This window comes from Ctenocephalides felis, unplaced genomic scaffold, assembly GCF_003426905.1.
Source record: "Ctenocephalides felis isolate EL2017-DRISC unplaced genomic scaffold, ASM342690v1 CF-g0.4_SCAFFOLD_03571, whole genome shotgun sequence".
NCBI lineage: Eukaryota > Metazoa > Arthropoda > Insecta > Siphonaptera > Pulicidae > Ctenocephalides > Ctenocephalides felis.
In genome coordinates, this window is record NW_020539725.1 from 57,353,456 (window position 1) to 57,375,162 (window position 21,707).

Sequence of the window (21,707 nt, forward strand, 5' to 3'; positions counted from 1 at the left end):
CACAAATACACGGTTCCGAGGCCACTGGGTGTATATTATGATTGTCCTGGATGGGAATCATTAAAAATATTATCATTTAGTTTCACCTGTCCTTTCTATATTCTTACCTTCCACAAGTGATGTGCGCATAGAGTCTAATAACTGCGGCTATAGTCGCAAGGGCCGCGAGTCCTACGATGGCAAACGCTTGAACCCACAGATTATTCAAAAAGGCTGATAAACAGGACATCATATGCTGAAACGAAAACGAAAACAGTTTTATAGGACTTATGCACACCATTCTTGTGTTGTCAATAAAAATTGATCGTTTGCAGTATGCTAAATAATAATAAAGAGGAAAAAAACACGGGCAAATCTACCAATAGGTGTAAAAAACATTTTAGTAAAAAATTAAAAAAAAAATTAAAAAATAGTAATAAATCACATAGTTATAATTCTCAGTAAACATAATAATAATTTCGTAAAGTAATTATATTAAATTGGTATGAAAATCAATAGAGCAGCTGTCGGGGAACATTTTTAATAATTACCCCAAAATATTTTTGTCTAAGTTGATTACTTGATTACGTTGATTACCCCCATGGCAAAGAAAATTCTCTATCTATTTGATTAATTTGAATTTTAATTTTATCAATCTTAGAAATTGCCAGTATGTTAAGTCAATCTTATTTATTTGCTGTAAAACTTTTTATTCTAGAGAAATTTACTAATGCCACATAATCATCCGTGGATTATAGTCCTTGTACCACTCTACGGTCCACTACGTAGCAAATAAAGTCAATATCAATTAAAATACTTTTTATCCCAAATTTCCATTTTTACCCCATTTGGGGTAATTTACCCCGGTTTCCTGACCACAGCAATAAAGCATGTGTAACTATTTGCTTGCAAATCTCTCTATATTATGAATTAATAATATACGACTATTATATAAGCATTATTCGATTTTTGCCCGAAAAACTCAAAACTTGGTGAAGACTGAAAAAAATATTCACGATTCTAAAATATGAATGTGCTCTTTACATATAGATATATTGCTTAAAGTATTTGTATTTTTTTACTTTTGTCTTTTTTATTATTATTTATTGTGTTAAAACTGAAAGTTCTCACAGGAATATGTGCACGTTTATTTAAAAATGTGTATTTTAGGCATTTTTTTCATAAATTCTATTAAATGTCGATAGCTGTTAAATAATAAAATTTCAAAGACTATCTTATTCTAAATCTATTTAACAAATTCACTTTCAGTTCAGCTCAAAACACCAGAAATAATAATAATAAAAACAAAATTTTAAAAAAATTTCTTAAATAATATATCTATGTGTATATACATACATAACCATATCTATGTACATAATCATAATCTATGTAATAATCATATTTTAGAATCTTGAATAACTTTTCCCAACTTTTTCTAAATTTTCAGATATAGGTATACCTAAAACTATGATTTTTTATAGGTATACCTATAGAGATATATGTATGTTATAGTTTTATGTAATGGTTATAATCTTTATAAATATTTATATGTAATACATAATAGTTATATACATGTTTTTTGTCGGTCAAAAACCAGTTAAAAATCTTCATGCGTTCAATGTTATGGTCCATACAGACATCAAAATAGTTTCAGAATCAGAATTTCTTAAATGCATATCAAGTCTATTGATAGGAAACAAGTTTATTATATATATGTATATATATATATATATATATATATATATATATATATATTTAAAATCTAAAAATAATAATGGAAATTTTCTACCATATATCCATTTATAGCAAATCACATATCTCAGCTATATAAATAACTTCCGTTTCTTCATATTAATTTAACATATAATTACATTTTAATGGTAGTAACTATTACTTGTCAAGAAGTGTATACAACTCATTATAAAAGCTTATTACTGGTTTTATAAATTTAATTGCTGTAATGAAGGTTAAATTTTAATTTAACGTACTAATTGCACCATTTATAATTCGATATTTTTAGATATAAAAATTATAATAAATAAATAAATTTCGCGGGGGTAATATTGAACACTTGGTTCTGTAAAATACTACTAGTACTAATCATAATATAAAGATATATGTTTTAACAACAATTCTTTGAAAACAAAATACAAATTATCATTATTTCAAGGATAAGGTAGAACAATTAAACAATTTCCTTATTACATTTCAAAACCATTTTGAAAAATGAATTGTAATACTTGTTTTCATTTGTATATTATCAGTAATTTTAAAATAGATGCATAATAAAATTTTATTTTTAAAAAGCTTTTATTGCAAGGATGTATTGGAAACTATTTTGATGAAAATTATTCATGTTTAAATCTTTATATATATATATATATATATATATATATATATATATATATTAGGGTGGTCCTTAATATGGACATTTTCAAATTTCCTTACTCCCGGGGACTCAAATGACTCCAAATTTATTAAACAATTCTCTAAAAGTTTTAGCTCTTAATATCAACTTTTAGCGCAATTCAATCTAAGTTTCATATCGAATTTGCATGGAAAAAATTTCAGAAACTTTAAAATGGGTTTTAGATATAACTTCTATAATATATATTAAGATATAAAATATTAAAATATAATTTATAAATAAAATTAACCTTGAAGAATGAGTTGCTCTATTATTTAGCATAAACAATGATTTACTGTAAAGCCAGAATGTTTTTATAAAATTGTATAGTTCTCACACATATGTGCAAAAGAATAAATTAGTTTTGCAATAAGAAATATCATGTAAATATAATTTGCATGACATTTTAATATGTTAAAATATGAATACAATTACATATATAAATATAACAATAGTTACCCAAACATTCAAAATCGTTGTCCATTTTGCAATCCATTATAAAATACTATCTATTGCACAAAAAAATTGAATATAATATATCAAAACTAAAAAATTACAAAAATCGAATATCTATCCTAAACACTTTTAGTTCTATCACACGCAGTAGATACTACACTGAAAATAAAATCGTCAAAAATCCACGGAATAATTTTATAATAAAAAAACTAGAATTCGGAATATCAGGTTTTGTTTTATGAAGGTCGTTCACAAGTCACTTGGATTTTTAGATTATTACTTGGCATTATTTAAATTGTTGATTCGGCACAATTTTTGATAGACTAAACAAATGAATTATTTATTATGAAATACCTTCAGGTAGAAGATAAGAAGAAATTGATCGATCGCGAATGATATCTTATAATAAAAACAATCTGAACAGGATATGAGAAATTTAATACCTCAAGATTATAAAATATTTGCAACGATGCTAATTATTTTATTCACAAATCTGAGTTGGTAAGAGTATTTAAAAAGAAAATATGGCAATAAGGATTTATCCAAATTCCAAGACTAAAATAATAAATTAATAAAAAACGATGAAAATAATAAATTAATTTTAAAATAATTTTTATATGAAGAACAATAATTTTATGACTTTATGAAAGATTTTTATTTATAAAACATAATTTTATATTATTTTATATTAAATTCTTCTTTTTTATATTAAATCATCATAATACGGTATCATTTTAATGTGAATACTATCCTTTATTTTGTACTCTATTTTATTTATATTTATGTTATTGTTCATTAATGTTACTAGATGTTATATTATTTAGCAGTTGTACCAAATATTGTAATTAAAATATATATATATATATATATATATATATATATATATATATATACGAGGTCTGTTCAAAAAGTACCCGGAATTTTCGTTTTTTCAAAAAAATATTTATTTATTCGTCTACATTAATGTGGTCCCCTTCAAAGTAGACCCCCCAGATATAATACACTTATGCCAGCGTTTTTTCCAATTTTCGAAGCACCCTTGATATTCACTTTTTGATATGTCCTTGAGCACTCTCAGCGATTTTCTTCAATCGAGGAAAACCGCCGTCCTTTCATGGGTCTCTTCAACTTTGGGAATAGGAAAAAGTCACACGGAGCCATATCTGGTGAATTTTTGCACTTTGCAACACTTTATTTCATTTTTTACGCAAAATTTAATACAAATTCTTTGACTTTTCAATTCTTCCATTGTAAAAATCGCCGAGCTCAGAAAAACACGTCGAACCTTAGCGACTACCACAGACAAAGTAAACAGTGAATATAGGTGAAAATTTCATCATACTTTAGGGGCATGTATACCAACACAATAAAAAAAAATTTTGACAATCAGACACTCCAGACCCGCGAAATTTAATTATTAGTAATTCCGAGTACTTTTTGAACAGACCTCGTATATAAAATAAATCATTATCAACAAGAGAAATTGAGAAAAAGCTAGTTGGAAAATTATAGAAAATAAATAAATATATGCAAATTAACGATAAAATCGTTTAGAAGATATAGAAGTTTCACACTATTTTAATTATTTTAGAACTGATCACTTATTGTTTTATGTAAAGTACACTAATTTCATATACACTGCGTTTTATCAATAAATATTAAATTCTCTACTTGATCCTTTATAATAAAAAAAGTATTAATAATATGATATAAAATATTATTTTCTCACAAATCAATTTATTTGCTAAATCATAGAAATTTCTAATACCCAACAAACAGATATATATATTTAGCACTAACTCACATTACATGAATGAGTAAACCTAAGCTTACACGTGTAATGTAAGCTTAAGCAATTAAAAGTAATAACAGAGCCGATTTCCTAATTTCAAATTTTAAAATATAGAAGATAAATGCAATCTGATAATAAAATAAAAAAATTAAAAAATCGAGAAACTCAAAAAGTGGTATGAAAATGGTCTTTTTTTGTTTACTAGTATATACCATCGCGACATCATTCTATATTAATGATCTTGTTTTTTCATTTTGGATTACTAAGAGGGTTGCAATCGTGACACGGTCACGTGGAAATTTTTTGTAACCCCCTATTTCAACAATTACTAATTTTTAAAATTGTAATTTTTTTGTTTTACGTTTTTAACGTTGATAAATAAATTATAAAACAATAATGATAATATTTCATTTTCAATGTCTCTGTACTAGAATTGCCCTTAAATTATTAAAACTCTAAAGAGATGCTGATGAAAAGTATTTCATAATATGAATATTTTATGAAGGTCTTATATTTAATATCTCTATTATATATATAGTCTATTATAGTTATGTATATATAGTAAAATTATCACATGCCAGTTTTATTTTTTAGAAAAAAGTACTGGCTGCTCGGCTTGTACATTATTTGTTATTTTTCCCAACGTCATTCAGTAAAAATTAATTCTCAAGATCCTTTGCAATATAATTGTTTTCTTCACTGCGCAATCAAAACACAAAAAATGGATCGTTCGCTTTATTAATATGCAAGGTGCATGCATATATTATATACGTTTAAATTATTATATATATATATATATATATAATATATATATATATATATATATATGTGTGTGTGTGTGTAATAAAACACTCATTAGCTTTACTTTTATAAGCGTTTTTTATATTATTAGAGACCCTTTTATAACTGATTTCATTCAAATTTCACTTTCTGAAATTATTATATTGCAAACACTACAAATTTGGCATTCAAGCCTTAACAAATTATATAAAAGTGTAATTAATTAAAAATATTCGTTCAACGATTAATATATAAGAATGGTTCTCTTCATTATTATTTCTAATTTAATAGCAATATACAACTCTCATTATTTGAATGATTTCAAATTCTCTAAAATACAAACTATTCGGAAATAATGTTCATTTTTATGAATTACAAAATATTGGAAAAATAGAATCAGCTCTATATTGGCCAAATGGTAAATATGAATTTGAAAATGGTAAATAAAAATGCTAATCGGTGAAAAAATATGGTGGACAAATAGTGACATATGTGTTAATTAATTTAATAGTTCATATAAATATCTAATAATTAAAAACATGTAATAAATAAACAAATTTATCAATTAATTTGAGTTTTCAAGCAAGTCTCATATTAACAAAATATTATTTTATTCAATACTATAATATACATGTATATTATTCCATTATTTTTCAAAGTTCGTTGTTTTGAAGTCGGTTATAATTACTTGCGATAATATATCATTAGAAAAGCAATTATATTCTTATCGCACAACGGTAGGAAATTAGAATAAATACGTATGATTATAAATATTTAAATTAACTTCATAATAATTTTGTTTGAACAAACATGTTTTTAATCCTGAATGTTTAATTTCATATATTTAATCAGAATCATAATATTTAGGGTATATGAACCGTGAGACATTATTTTATTTTCGAACATTTCTTATATACGAACTTGTTTATAATTATTGCATTGATATTAGATTTATGTTAGTCATACAGTATTACTAATACTTATATCTTACTAACATGAACTACTATTATATATTTACATAATTCAATATGAATTATAAATACATATAACGAATTATAATTTAAAAAATCGTTTTGAAAATGTAACTACTTGTAGTACACAAGTTATTTTTTTACATAGATAATTCATTATTTATTGCTATTCTCTATTGAACTATTACTTTTTTAAAGTTTCTAATAAATTCAAAATCAAATACACATTTTTCCTTTCGCGTGATCAAGTCAAAAATAATATTTTTCGAAAGCTTTTAAAAGATTTAAACGATTCTGATATAACTGTTATAATATAATCCGTAATAGCAATTTATAAATATCGAAGCAGCATTTAAGTAAACTTGTTTTTTATCATTTTAATACACATTCGATAATATTTTCTACCACAATATCAAGTCAAAAATAGTATTTTATTTTATAATATAGTACTTTTATTGTGAAAGCTTATTGATGCTTTAAACTTTGTATCTGGCAAAATAGTTTTAACACTATATACCTTATGTAACAAAAGTTCATAAATAGCGAATCAATATATTAATTATTACCTATTAATTCAAAATCCTAAGACCACAATGTTAAGACTGATAATGTTATTATTATCTTGGAAAGTAAAACCGACATACCAAGGCATCGAGGCGCAATATTTAGGCTACTCAAACATAAGTCAGACACTTTCTTCTTCTGGTTTCTCTCTGAAGATCCGTCTTTTATTGTCGAATAAGAAAGTTATTTCGTTGCTGACCTTAATAACCAATAGTACTTAATAATATAACACATCGGAATTATCATCGATGACAATGAAAAATTTGGATTTTTGATTGTAGAACAGGGCCGTATTTAACATACATATGATGGATTTTTATGAATAGATTCTTAATTCTGATTAATACCAAGTGCTCTAATAGAGCATGCATAGATTAGATGAAGTAGAAAATCGAAAAAAAAACAATATTTTAAATTTTTAGTTCTTAATACTCGAATATGATAACATTGCCAGAAACTAAATACGAGTGGTTCTCGACAGATACCTTTCAATTATCGAAATCGGTTCAAGATTTTTTACGACAAAATAAATGAAAATTTTTGTACTTAGATGCTAATTTTAAGCAATCTAATGCCAGTCATAAAAAACGATTTGGCCGATCATCTTACAAAACTAATCAACATGACTTCTTGTCGAGTTTCATCACATTTTGGAAATCGTCGCAGCCATTTTAGAGAAAATTTCAACAAAATGTCAAATATTGATTCACATACACATATTCGCATTTATTTTACATTACATTAGTCAAGTAATATAACAATTAAAAAAAAAAACTTCTGGACAATAAAAGGCAAAAATATTACTTACATGAACAAAAATTTACATTAGGATGAAGAACATGATAGAAATATATAATTTATATGCAGCATGTATATTTTGAATACTTACTAGAAAAGCTAGTGGGCTTTCAGCATTTCTCTGTGAAGTATATTATAACCCGAAATCAGAATTTATTAAATTTAAATTATAAAAAATGGTCAAATGTTGATTATTGCACAATTTGTAAAACCATAAAATGAAAAACTAATATGTAAAATTCAATACCAAACTAACGTACCAAAAACACGAAGGAAGTCCAATTTCTAAGGTAACACCATATATCACAAACTATGTAGTATTCACGACTAATAAATTTTACAATGAAATGAAATCAATTTTGTTATATTCCCAAAATCCCCAAAACGTGTTTGTTGCGGTTTTGTAATATCAAACTTTACGCTACAAGGCGTATATGAATAAAAATCATTACTAAATTTAATTACTAATTATATATATATATATATATATATATATATATATATATATATATAAAGGGCCAAATCGATTTTTGGATAAAATGCTTTGATGAGCAAAAAACCTGTTCCGCAGTAAATTGTGTGCATGAAATTTATGTGTGTAGTATAGAGGAGCAATGGATAATAAAGTAGTAATAATATTTCATAAAGTCATATGCATGATTAAATAATTTTTATATTATTGTTTAATATAATATCTTTTTTTAACCCAAAATGAAAATTTTTATACATTATTCAGTTTGACTATGTTAGATATGGTGACAAAGGGTCAAAATCACATATATTTATATAATTTTTTTATTATTTTTCAATATAAAATCATCTTCTATGTACCCAAAATTTTACTTAATCATTTATCATTTTCAATGTTAAATGCTTAGTTTAAGTATGTTAGATATGGTGTCAAAGAGTCAAAATCATATATATTTATATAATTTTTATAATATTTTGTTAACATTTTTAATATAAAATCATTCTTTAAACCTAAAATTTAACTTAGGCATTCAACATTTTTAATGTTAAATGCATAGTTAATAATTTAACCCGAAGGATATTACTAAAACAGTATATTTATTGCTTCATAGTATTTCATATCTTTTTACTGATGGTGATATTAAAGCATCTTATAATGTGTTGAATAAATTTATATAGCAGTTCATAGAATACTATAATTGTAGCAATCAACAAATTTTAATCAATCTTGAATCTTTTACCTAATTTATTAGAAGTAACTTTAAATTATATTAATTAATTAATTATACATAATTATATAATTATAAGCTATAGCTAGTACTTCTATGAAAATGAAAATTTTTGCATATCTTCACGTTTTGAAGGTTTCTGAACATTTTGGCATAACTTAGGAAAAATGGATGTATTAGATATGGTGACAAAGTGTCATCGTTCGACAAAAAACTACTAAGTGAGATGTAAGACTTTTTATATTGAGCAGCACTCAATATAAAAGCTTGGGCCAGTACAAGTGGCACAAGTTTTTGAATTATTTTAACTTTCGATTTTTTACCACTGAAAATCATACGTGAAATTTTTAAGCTCAAGTATAAATCTAATAGCATGCTGCTTGATATCGAGCTGGTCTATCTTGGGATCGAACCGGGGACTAGTTTGTGCTCAATCCGTTTTTTACTGACTGGCTCTCACTTAAGTTTTTTTGTTATATGTTACAATATTTTAATTAAAATCTGTCGTACTTTTTGTATGGATGACAACCCAGTATAGTTGTCCAATCCAGTTTTGTCTATACTCGAAGTATTTGTTGATATTTTATGATTATATGTGCAGCTATACCCACGTAAGACAATTTTCTATCTATAAGTGGAAATTTGACATCTTTTTTTTATTCTTTTTTATTGTTTCAACAGTAATCAGAACTCTTACTTTACATGTTCTATGAGCTGTTTATTAAAGACTTATAGTCTAACTTATTTTATGAGAGGCAACCCATCGGTTTATCATTCTCCTATGTGTGGGGTTTATAATAGCTCTTACTTCTAATAGTTATCATATGATTGAACGAAGCAGCTATGTCCACGAAGAACTATTTCCACTTGAAATTATATTGTGATCTATAACCCCAAGTGGAAATTTGACATCAAAGTTGCCGATATCAAACTTGATGTCGAACTTTGAAGCCTGTCTGCGAGACTAGTTTGAGCTAGCCCAGTCTTAATCGATTCGTCACATTTGCGCCCAAATTTAAGAAATTTATAAAAACATAAATTAGAAAAATATAAAAACAAAATGAGAAATTTATATTAATAAATAGTGCACGCACTATCCCTTGAATCCGTTCATTTGACCCTAATTTCCTTTACGGTTTTCGGTTACCACAATGTTTCGGCCACATCGAAGCTGATGTGGTATTACTTCTTAATACCGTTACCAGTGAATGCACCGTGTGTTGAATGCGTTAAGAACCAGCAAGTACTTCCAGCTAGATATACTGGTGTAAAAATATGAACACACAACACATTGTACATACGGTAAATAATATTTTCAAATTGCCCGTGAAGGTATAATTATATACTAGTATATAGGTATAGATACTGTAAAAATACTTATATACCAAATGGTGAAGAATATCATGCAATTGTAAAATTTTAAAATATATTGAAACTGTAGAGAAAGGACAGTCTGATAGAACTAAAATTTGTTAAAATAAGAATTGAAATCATTTTTATAGATCACTTATAATCAAATGCTTTACAGCTTTTCTAATATATTTATTCCTTCAATTTTGAAGCATATTTTTGCTGTCGGTCCAAAATTTTATCCAAATTTTATTTTATCGAAAATTCAATCAATTTTGCGCAAATCTTCATATCAATATATTTATATCGAATTTTCTCTTATTTTTTTTTTAAGAGAACTGAATTTATTTTATTAATGAAAGGACAGTCTGATAGAGCCAAAATTTGTTAAAATAAGAATTGAAATTCTTTTTATTATTATCAATTATAGATAAATGCTTAAAAGCTTTTCTATTACATTTATTCTTTCAAATTTGAAGCATATTTTCGCTCTCGGTCCAAAATTTTCTATTCCTCCTTTTAAATCAAATTTTAATTTCATCACAGTTAATTTGGAGACAGAAATTAGCAATTAAAAGAAGTCTAAAAAGAAACTAAAATTAGACTTGCTTGTTTTTTATTTAAAAAAATAAATAATAGTTCATTTTCTTTACATTTTGAATTTGTAAAAAATATTTGCATTTTTTATCAAAGTACAACGTCTTCGAAAAAAAATTTTTCGGAATCGATTTTTGAATATCCTAGTTTCCTCTGTAAATTATTTATAATTTTATAATATGAACTTTGAACAATTATTATTGAGCTGTTTGTTAAAGAGCAATTTGCAAAAATATAATAAAAAATTATGGATTCAACCATTTTTTAACTTCCCAAAGAAAAAGTTTGCTTTAGCAAAATTTCGGATACGATTCTCAAAAATATATTTTACTTATTCATTTTATAAATATGATCTAGCAAAATAGAGAAGTTTTTAGGAATATAAATATATAAATATGTACTGGATGTTTATGTAGATATGTTGATTACGACAAACACTTATTATCTCTAATGCAACAACAAGTATTTAAAAACGGTTATATAGATATTTTTACGCATTTATCGATAAGAGTTTTGAAAAAAAAACATTTGTTTGAAATTTTTACCATTTAAATAATAAATTCATTAATCCATTAATTTAATATCTGTTTTCAAAAATTCGTAAAAATCACATTAGTAAAAATTGTTCAAAAATTAAATAAAAAACAATTAGATTCAAAGAACCATAGATAAACAAGCAAACAACTATCTATAGGTCTTTTTATAGTACATATAATACTTTAATATTTTTTAATTCACTGATTTAAATCAATTAATGTGGTTTAGGTAAAAAATCTAAATACAAGAGTTTAATATTATAATAACATCATTAGATGTAAAAAGCATATATTTGTAATTTAACCAATTACATCATAAAATGATTGTATAAAAACAGATAAAGAAATTATAATTTTCCGCAAGAAACCACAAATCAATATTCAATTTATATTTTAAAATAGTAAAACTAATATGTATTAGTTTTGCTTGGAAACTATTTCTGGTTTAACCTACGAATCCTTTTTATTGCACATATAATTTAATATATTACATATAAAATATTCGATAAAAATTGGTTCAAAAAACGACTTTTGAACGACTATTTATTTAAAAATAGATGCACGTGCATGTAATTGCACTTTTTTGCAATTGCACACAAATGCATGATGGGACTCACAGAGTACTCAGAAATACATGGAATATATTAAATTGTTCTTATTAAAGAATGATTAATATTATTTGAAGAAAATGATTGTTACACAAAAATAAAACTAGTATAAAAAATTATAAAAATTTAAATAAAATAATAAATGAGAAAATAATTATAAATTCGGTTTAGTTTAATAAAAGTCTATTAGTTTCGATTTAACATGCTAAAAAATATATGTAATATATATCTAGCTGCAAATTTAATAAATTTATGAAATATAAGTATCATAAACAGCTACAAAAATTCATAAAAAATCGTTTTTAACCAAATTTGGTCCAAAAATGCTATTGTTGATATATTATTATTATTGCAACAAATATTTTATATTGAAATAATATATAAAAAATAAATACCAATAATAACAGAGATACATTTTCACATGTATTAAAAATATTTATGCATTCAATTATCATTGTGCGTATACTCATTTGTGATAGATTAAAAAATGTTTTACAGTTATTCAAACATATCTCCACGTACGCGCTTTTGAAATGGTTATGTACTCCTGATATTCGAATAAGGTTTTGTCAAATAAACCCAATTCTAACCTTACAGTGCTTCTCACATGCTGCCGCAATATAAATTAAATTATATTTTTTAAACTTATCAAATATATATATTTTAATTCTTACCTTTGTTTTATAACACTTTATTCATAACAGTCAACACAAACTATTAACAACTTTCTTATTTTTAATTTTTACTTCATTTGACAACTCAGAGATGGAAGTATTATCTATGAAAACCAACTTCACGTTAGTAGTGGGATTTAAACACATGTACCAACGTGCAAGATTCTTTCTTGATCATGGATGCTGTAGTTGCAGGTGGATAAATCGCAGTGTTAAGACAGCAGGTGTATTATGATATGTGTTAGTAGCATAGATAAAAAAAACTAATGAGCACGTCTCTTCATCAATGCGAATAGAATCTTTTTTAAATTATTCAAATCGGTTGATCCGTGTTTCGTATTAATTACAAAAAAATAATTATTAACTTTCTTACTTTTCTAACTTAATAATAAGTTATTGTAATCGTCAAAAATCTAAATTGAAAATATTTACATTTCTTCACGTTTTGAAGGTTTATGAACGTTTTAGCATACCTCAGAAAAAATGGATGTGTGTGTATGTATGGATACAATTTTTTGTCCACATTTTCGGGCGCACGGATTAACCGATTTGAATGGTTCAAAAACAATCGATTTCTATTAATATGGTGATGTGCTGATTAGTTTTTTGGCAAAATCAGGCCCAGCCGTTTCGGATATACGGAGCAAAGAATGCAGAAAATAGAAATCGAGTTTTTGAGAGAACGGAGTACCCGTTTGAATAATCTAAAAAATATTCAATATGTAATGACATGGAGAAGTGGTAATTAGATTTTGGCAAAGGCAGGTCCAGCCGTTTTGGAGACACTGAGTTAAACGTGCAATAAATGGTAGTTTTTGAGAGAACTAAGTATCCGATTGAAATGATTAAAAAAATATTCTGCTTGTGTTGACAAAACGATTGCTTTTGGAAAAACAAATTATTTTTTTCCTAATTTTTTTAATAATTCAAAATCTAATTTTAATTTTAGCTAAAGTTCTAAATCTCACTTATATACTTCAGATGAATAATTTAAGCTCTGCAATTCAGTTTATATAATTCTTATGAATATTAGACAATGTCCTTTATTTAATCAAATTCTTTCATTTACTTAAATTTTACTTTTCTGTAAACATATATAAGTTTTACAGTATTTATAATAATCTATTTGAAAACATTTAATATACCTCGAATATTTTATTACAATACGGGAAGTCCCCAGCAATTTGCTTTAAAGCACGATGCCACCACTTATTTATATATTCATATTTACCACAATTTATATATAATAATTTTTCTTACTTTTACTCTACGTTTTATAACATTTGTTAATATTTTAAAGACTAAAAGGTACTTATAGTTTATATCGTGGTTTGAAAAAAATCATGATTGTAAAAAAATGAATTGTCATCAAATGACATTTAAGTGGCTTTTCGAAACAAATAAAAATCTAAGCAATATTCGATCGTGAAATTAAAGCAAAAATGTTGGTGTGCTAATTCTATCCTTCACTATTGGAAACGCTATCCGTTATATTTTGGGTATCAAACAATCCAGTGAATTTCGATTTCTGCCCTTGTGTTGGTTAGCATGCGTCTCTCGGCTAGCAAGTGGCTCTGAACAAAAGAACGGCTGAGTCTGAAAGCAGCGAGCAATTGAAGCAACCCGTTGTGACGTCAGAGGTCAGATTTAGGAAGGGAAATGTCGGTGCAGAAGTGATCGTTTGGGAAGTTAAATATTGTGCTCGTTTTAGTGATTGAGCTAACAAAATTGTAGACTGGGACTTATGAGCCGAGTGATAATGGCGGCTATACTCAAGGATTTCATTGTCGGCCTTAAATACCGTCTCATTCGCAAAATCGGTAGTGGCTCCTTCGGTGACATATATCTTGGCATCAATATTACAAATGGAGAGGTACGTACATATGTAACTCGATTTTGGCCTATCATACCAAACAACAGACTTGTGTATACTATCCATATACAAAAGACATCGTTTCACATATTTTACCATTTAATCTATCAAAAAAATGACCTTGTTTAAAAATAATTATATTTTGTCCATCATGAAAATTTACAATAAAGGTTAAGTAAAAGTATTAAATGTCACTTTTTATGTAATCATAATTATTCCTAAACATTTTCTTTAGAAAGTTTAATATATTAATAAATATGGATTCGCTTCTTGTTTGACATTTAAAAGTTTGAATATATTCCATATTTAGAAATGTCTAAAACAATCGTGGGCCGTGCAAGAATTTTATCAATAATTCCATCTGGCTCCGTTGTTATAGTTATATCATTTTGATATAGAAAATATTACGGAGGCATATTTAATTTTTTTATGAAATAAATTTTGCGCAAATGTACATATCATTATTTTTATATCGAATTTTCCTTTTTTTTTAAGAACTAATTATTTTAATAATGCTATGATTATTTAAAAAATATAGTTATTTTATATTTCTAGCATGATTTTTTAGAAGTTTATTCAACAATAATACATTCTAATTATCATAATTTTAAAACATAAAGTAATAAATTCTAAAAACTATTTTCTTTTCAAAATACAACTTGGAACTCATTTTAACAATTTTTTGATAAATGTGCAGTGTTCTCATAATTCACAGCAATTATATATTGTTAAGACTTAAATATATTTAAAACTTTGTAGTCTTGCCAAATGTCTGATTTTTTAAAGTATTGTTACTTTGACCATTTTAAAGTACTTGATTTGACCATTTTTAAGAGTTTTGAATTAAATTTTTCTATTAAATAGTCAATGTGTTGAAATATAAAATGTTCGAGTAGTCTAGAGACAAAATTATAGATTCATGATGCAAACTTCATTAATTTAGCAATGATATTTTAAATGAATTTATATTATTTGATTAACTTGATGGTAATAAAATTTCATTCATGTCATGCTAATGAAGTTTCAATTATGCATCTCATTACTGTGAATATTGAATGTTCAAAATACTATTTCAATTGTATTCTTTATCAACATATTTGTTTAAAGATATTGGCTTTGGCTCACACGTAAACAACTTGGAATTATTATTGTTTCAACATTGGGTCTTGACATTTTTGTTTAATAATTTGATCTTGTGTGTATTATTGCAGGAAGTTGCTGTTAAATTGGAAGAATGTCGTGCTAGACATCCTCAATTGTTATATGAAAGTAAACTTTATAAAGTCCTCCAAGGGGGTGTTGGTATTCCACATGTCAGGTACCATGTTATGCTTAAATTTTTAAATATAGTTTGAAATATTTTTTTTACAAGTCTTACATAAGTTTGATTAGAATAGCATTGTCCAAATGATTTGAAAAAATATTTTAATTGTAGTATTTAATTACATGATAAAAGCACTTAGATTTTGAAAAAAATGTGGATTGAAATTTATTACACTATACTTGAATTGAATCCGTGAGCATCTTGAAGACAATTTTAATCTATGAATTAGTATCTTGCGTTATTAATTATCCTCGTAATATTAACCTTGTTTTCAACTCTGACAAATCTATGTAAAATGTATCCAGTGCGATTTCAAATGTAATCATAGCATATATATATGTATATATATTTTGTAATTAATAAAACTGTTGAATCACTAAAATTAAATTCGTACTTAAATTTCCTAAATACACATAAACACAAAGAAGATACAAACTTAATTGTAGATATATATATAACAGTTTTTCCAGAACTATACTTGAACATCAGGCTATAAACATAGTTCTAAACATAGTTCAATTAACAAGTTAATTTTCATAATGCTATTAAAATTAATATTATATTCCATAGAATAAAATTTAACTCATTTTTCTTTTTATTATTATATAGATGGTTTGGCACAGAGAGACAATACAATGTTTTGGTAATGGAATTGTTGGGACCTTCCCTAGAAGATCTATTTAATTTTTGTGGCCGTAAATTTACTATTAAAAACTTTCTTATGTTAGCAGGTAATTATCATAATATAATTGATTGAATATTTAACACTAGAAAGACGGACGAATTGAATATACCTACATTGCCTGAAAACAGTCAAAATGACTGCGTCGTGGAAAAAATAAATAATGCGTTTAGAAATTTGTTTAAAATTAATTTTTATTATTTCATGTACTATTTACATTTATACAAATCATCTATAAGTGCTAAAAATAAAAAAAAATAGTTCATCTGAAAAAGAAGTTCATTATTTTTACAATTCATGCAAATATAATTTAAGATGTTTTCATGAATACATTTTCCGCAAACATGTTTGTTGCAACTTTGACACGTATTATTAGTTTTATTATTATTACAAAGTCTTATTTAGCAAAATTTCTTTTATTTCTATTGGTATTTGCATGATGTCTGTGGGTCATCATTTTCCTTTGATTTTTTTTTGTTGATGTCGTGTAGTCGCGGAAAGTTCTGCCAATTCAAACAAAAACTGTTCTCAAAGAATTTGTTTTCTTTGGATTTTTATTCCTGTCGCTTCCTTATAAAGAATCCAGGCATTTATCGCAGCCAAATCCAAAATATTGAAAATATTTGCAGAGGTCATCTACTGGATTGGAACTGGATTTCACGGTATATTTCTTTACCTTTGATCTGCCATGTCTTCTTTGCTGACCATAAATAAGTCAATTTCAATTTTTTTGCTCTCATAGGCCCCACGAGCATATACAATTCCAATAATTGCACGTATTTCCGGTAACGATGTTGTCCAATCGTACTCCGAAATTCGACTGCCCTCTTCTTCTGTGCACTGTTTTATGTGTTTGATAATATAATTATCTATTATCAACGAAAATGCACTGACAAGATCACCTATAATAATTTTCTTTTTTGCATAGCTTGTTGGCCCTTTCACACCCTTGAAGACACAATTAGATGATGACCTTCCTGGAGTACCACCTTCGGCATTTTTGTCCATACAGTACCATCGACAGCTGTTTCCGTTCTTGAATTCATTCATCAGTTTCTGAGCCACTTAGCACCCTCCTGCATACACTGATGACACTTTCATTTTCATCAATAGTGATACACTTCATCGCTACCCTCAGAATCAGATGATTCACGTGGAATATAATCCAATTCATCTTCAGATGATTGTGCCCAATTTTTGATTTTATTTTTATTCTATATCGGAACACTCTTCACTTATGTGTGTTAGCTTTTGCAACAATTCACTTCTCTTCGACATTTTATTTATAAGTTCTAAAAAATCAACTGAACAACGCGTTATACTGAAAGTTACTATGTGAAAAAGACCGGTCTAATGTCAATACTTACCATAATTCGGTTTTTCTATGTAACAAATGCATTATGGCTCATTCGAGATGAATTATCGCGAGATAACGATTTGCAATACAATAACAAAGCCGTTTGTTTATGTAAAATTTCTAGAGCAGTCAAAATGACTGTTTTCCGTCCATGCAGGCATAACATGTAAGAATATTGAAAATAAAAGTGAGATAAGGCAAATAATACGATTTATCTACGCATTTATATTGTATAAAAGTCACAAAATTTCACGAAGCTGCGATTTCAAATACATAGTTATTTTTATGTTTGAAAATGGAAAACAGTCAAAATGACTGCGTCCGTCTTTCTAGTGTTAAAAAGAAAAATTGCAAATCTACTCTAATAAGATCCTTAAGTGTCTTAAAATATGTATTATCTTCCCATAGGGCAACTTATATTAATCACAAAAAAATGAAAATGAAATTTTTTATATATCTGAAATATTGGCATACCTTAGAAAAAATGGATGTTTGTGTATATGAGATATAGTAAAAAAAAAAGTAAAAAATTGCCATTTCGAGGGAATAATGACCATTAGATATATTTTATGGAGATTTTAATAATGTGTATCAATTTTGTTTACATTTCTATGGGTTTCGTAACATCTTTCGCCCGTTAGACGGCGACGCGGCGCTACGCGCTTCGATATTGCGTCTCTATGCAGACTAAATCCGTGCGATTGCTTTGAAAAAGTTCAAAATTTCCAAATAAAAAAAACTTAAAATTTCCAATTTTTTTTTTAAAGTCAATTTTTTTTATCAAAAATTTAAAAATTTCTCAAAAATCTGATTTTTTCAAAGTTTAAAACAATTTTAATCTTCTTTAAAAAATTTAATTTTTGGTACGGAAAGTTCCAGCAATTTGCTTAAGGCACGATGCCATACACTACTAGTTTATTTTTTATTTAAAACAAAAAATCAATTATACTTCATTTGTAGATCAAATGGTGGCTCGTATAGAATTCCTTCATGCCAAGAGCTTCATTCATCGTGATATCAAACTGATAATTTTCTAATGGGAATTGGACGCCATTGTAATAAATTATATCTGATAGATTTCGGATTGGCTAAAAAGTACCGGGATCTCAGATCTAGGTTGCACATCGGATATCGGGAAGCAGAATCTCACAGGTAATAATATAGTCATAGCTTAATAGTTTATTATTATTATTAAAGCTAAATTATTATTATTATAGTTTATTAAAGCTATTTTTGAGATAATATTTTTATACGGTTTATTATTCACAGGCACTGCCCGTTATGCATCAATTAATGCACATCTTGGTATTGAACAATCAAGACGCGATGATATGGAATCTTTAGGGTATGTACTAATGTATTTAACAGAGGCTCATTACCGTGGCAGGGGCTCAAAGCTGCCACTAAGAAGCAAAAATATGAAAAAATTTCAGAAAGAAAATGTCCACACCTGTTGAAGTATTGTGTAGGTATGTATTATTTTAGATCTTTATTTATATTTTAATATTAAAATATAATATTTAGTTTTTAATTGAAATATTAATTCTAGAATTTATTCTTTCATTTTGCACCTTTTGCAACTTGTAGTGAACTTGATTGTAATAATTTTCAGTTAATAGGTAAATATTTGTGTTTTTTGTGTGAAAATATTTTAATATACAAATTGAATATAATCTTTGTAATTAAACAAGTTTATAATGGTATCTACGCACACTGAAAAGATCTTTATGGAAAGGTTGTTTAGTTTACAAGTGTAATTTCAAGTTGAAACTAATTTAATTTAGGATTACACATCTATTTATAGTAGATGAATGTATTTTTATATGCTTTATAATAATTTTTTATATTACAATATTCTAATAATTATCAATTCTAGGGTTTTCCAGCTGAATTTGCAATGTATTTAAATTATTGCCGAGGCCTGAGATTTGATGAGGGTCCTGATTATATGTATTTAAGACAGGTATGTATGTTCTGTAGTTCTATTTATATGAAATCATAATCTCCTTATATCTATTTATTTTAATATGTAATAGATCATTACATATTTTGAAAATTTGCATTGCTTTATAACATTCAATAAGTATTAATATATAATATGTAAATGTAATAAAAATATTGGTAATTTTAATAGAAAAATCTACTACGTATATTAAAATAATGCATGAAAGTTTTATGATTTTGCAAAGTATGTACAGTTATAACAACCTGTACAAATATATTCATAAGTTTTAAATTACAGGAATTATTATTTTTTTAATTACTCAATTCCATAACTTGATCTATTCTTATTTTTATTTCAATGCTCAGTAGATTTTTATGTTAAATGATAAATAACTCTTTGCATATCAATATTTCAGTTGTTCCGTATTCTGTTCCGCACTTTGAATCATGAATATGATTACTTATTCGACTGGACAATTCTCAAGCAAAAACCTGGAGCGCCAAACTTGGGGGCTGCTGGTACTTCTCAAGTGCAACCCAATACATCAGGTATTTAATGTATATAATTATTTCATTGTAGAATATTCTATTTCTTGTATATGTTGATAATGTTTAAGCTAGAATGGTCACATTTTCAAAATTCAATAGTTTTTATAATATAAATAACACAATATTTGTGTTATTGCCAATAATTTTATACTTTGAAAAATTACAATATTTTTCAATTATCTTTCTGATACGTAAATGTTTTTTAAGTGATCATTCCAGTATGTATTTTGCTTTACTTTACTAGCTTTATGTAAAATTTAATGTTGAGTAGTTTTAAGTGATAGTTTATTTGTTATGGTTGTTTGATATTTATTTATCTAAATTTTTATAATGTAGTGTCAGTATTTGAGTAATTGGGTTCATGGTTTTAATTTTTGTATCATACTTTTTTTTAGCTCCGTACCGGGAAGCTAACTAAATATCTTGCTTGGAAAATAGTTATGATCACAGTGGGCTCAGTAAGAGATACAGTATTATGATATATTGTGTGAAAAAGAATTAATGAATAATTCTAATTGTACATATTCTGGTAAGGCTTTGTTAGATTAAAATTAATAATTGTGCTAAAGGCTTTTAGCATAAAGTAATATTATTCATGACACTTAGTTATCACATTTACTTATTGCTATTTTGTAGTGATTGCTAAGTTTTTTTTTTGTATATATATAAATTTTAGTTAGACTTCTCTTTAAACTGTTTTAGACAACATATATGTAATGATTATTACACTGAAATTTAAACATGCTAAATGTTATTTTTAAATTTTTGATTTGGTTCTAATTTGACAATATGATTTTATACATTTATTACAATTTTCTTAATATTAGTGAATTAAATGTTACATAAATACTAAAGATAATCTATATTATTGACTAAACGATTAAATAACAAATGCGTTGTCATTTATATGTTTGCAAAGATCAAAATAGTATCAACTCACTTTTATTTCAATAATTAAAAAAAGTTTTGGAGTTATTTTTTTTACATTTTTGAATTTATTTTGGTTTAATACATTTTTAAAACAGGAAGTAGGTGTTTTTGAATGTGGTTTTTAAAGAATATGACCTGAAAATTACCCTCATTTTAAAAATAATGATACTGGGCGCCCAAAACTTCGAAAACCGAACACAATCTTTGAACAATTTTTTATCTCAAATTCTTGCTATATACTGTACATGCAAATATATCTTGCAACAATGCACTTTGTTGTATTGATTTTTACAAGTTGGTTATCAATCGTAGAAACGCTTTTCTTTAAAACCAAATA

The 21,707-nt window shown here is 26.1% G+C and overlaps 1 pseudogene; it reads left to right on the forward strand.

Annotated features, from left to right (window-relative positions):
* The first annotated feature begins 14,325 nt into the window (after window positions 1–14,325).
* LOC113386873 lies at window positions 14,326–20,969 on the forward strand (annotated as a pseudogene).
* Window positions 20,970–21,707: the final 738 nt, after the last annotated feature.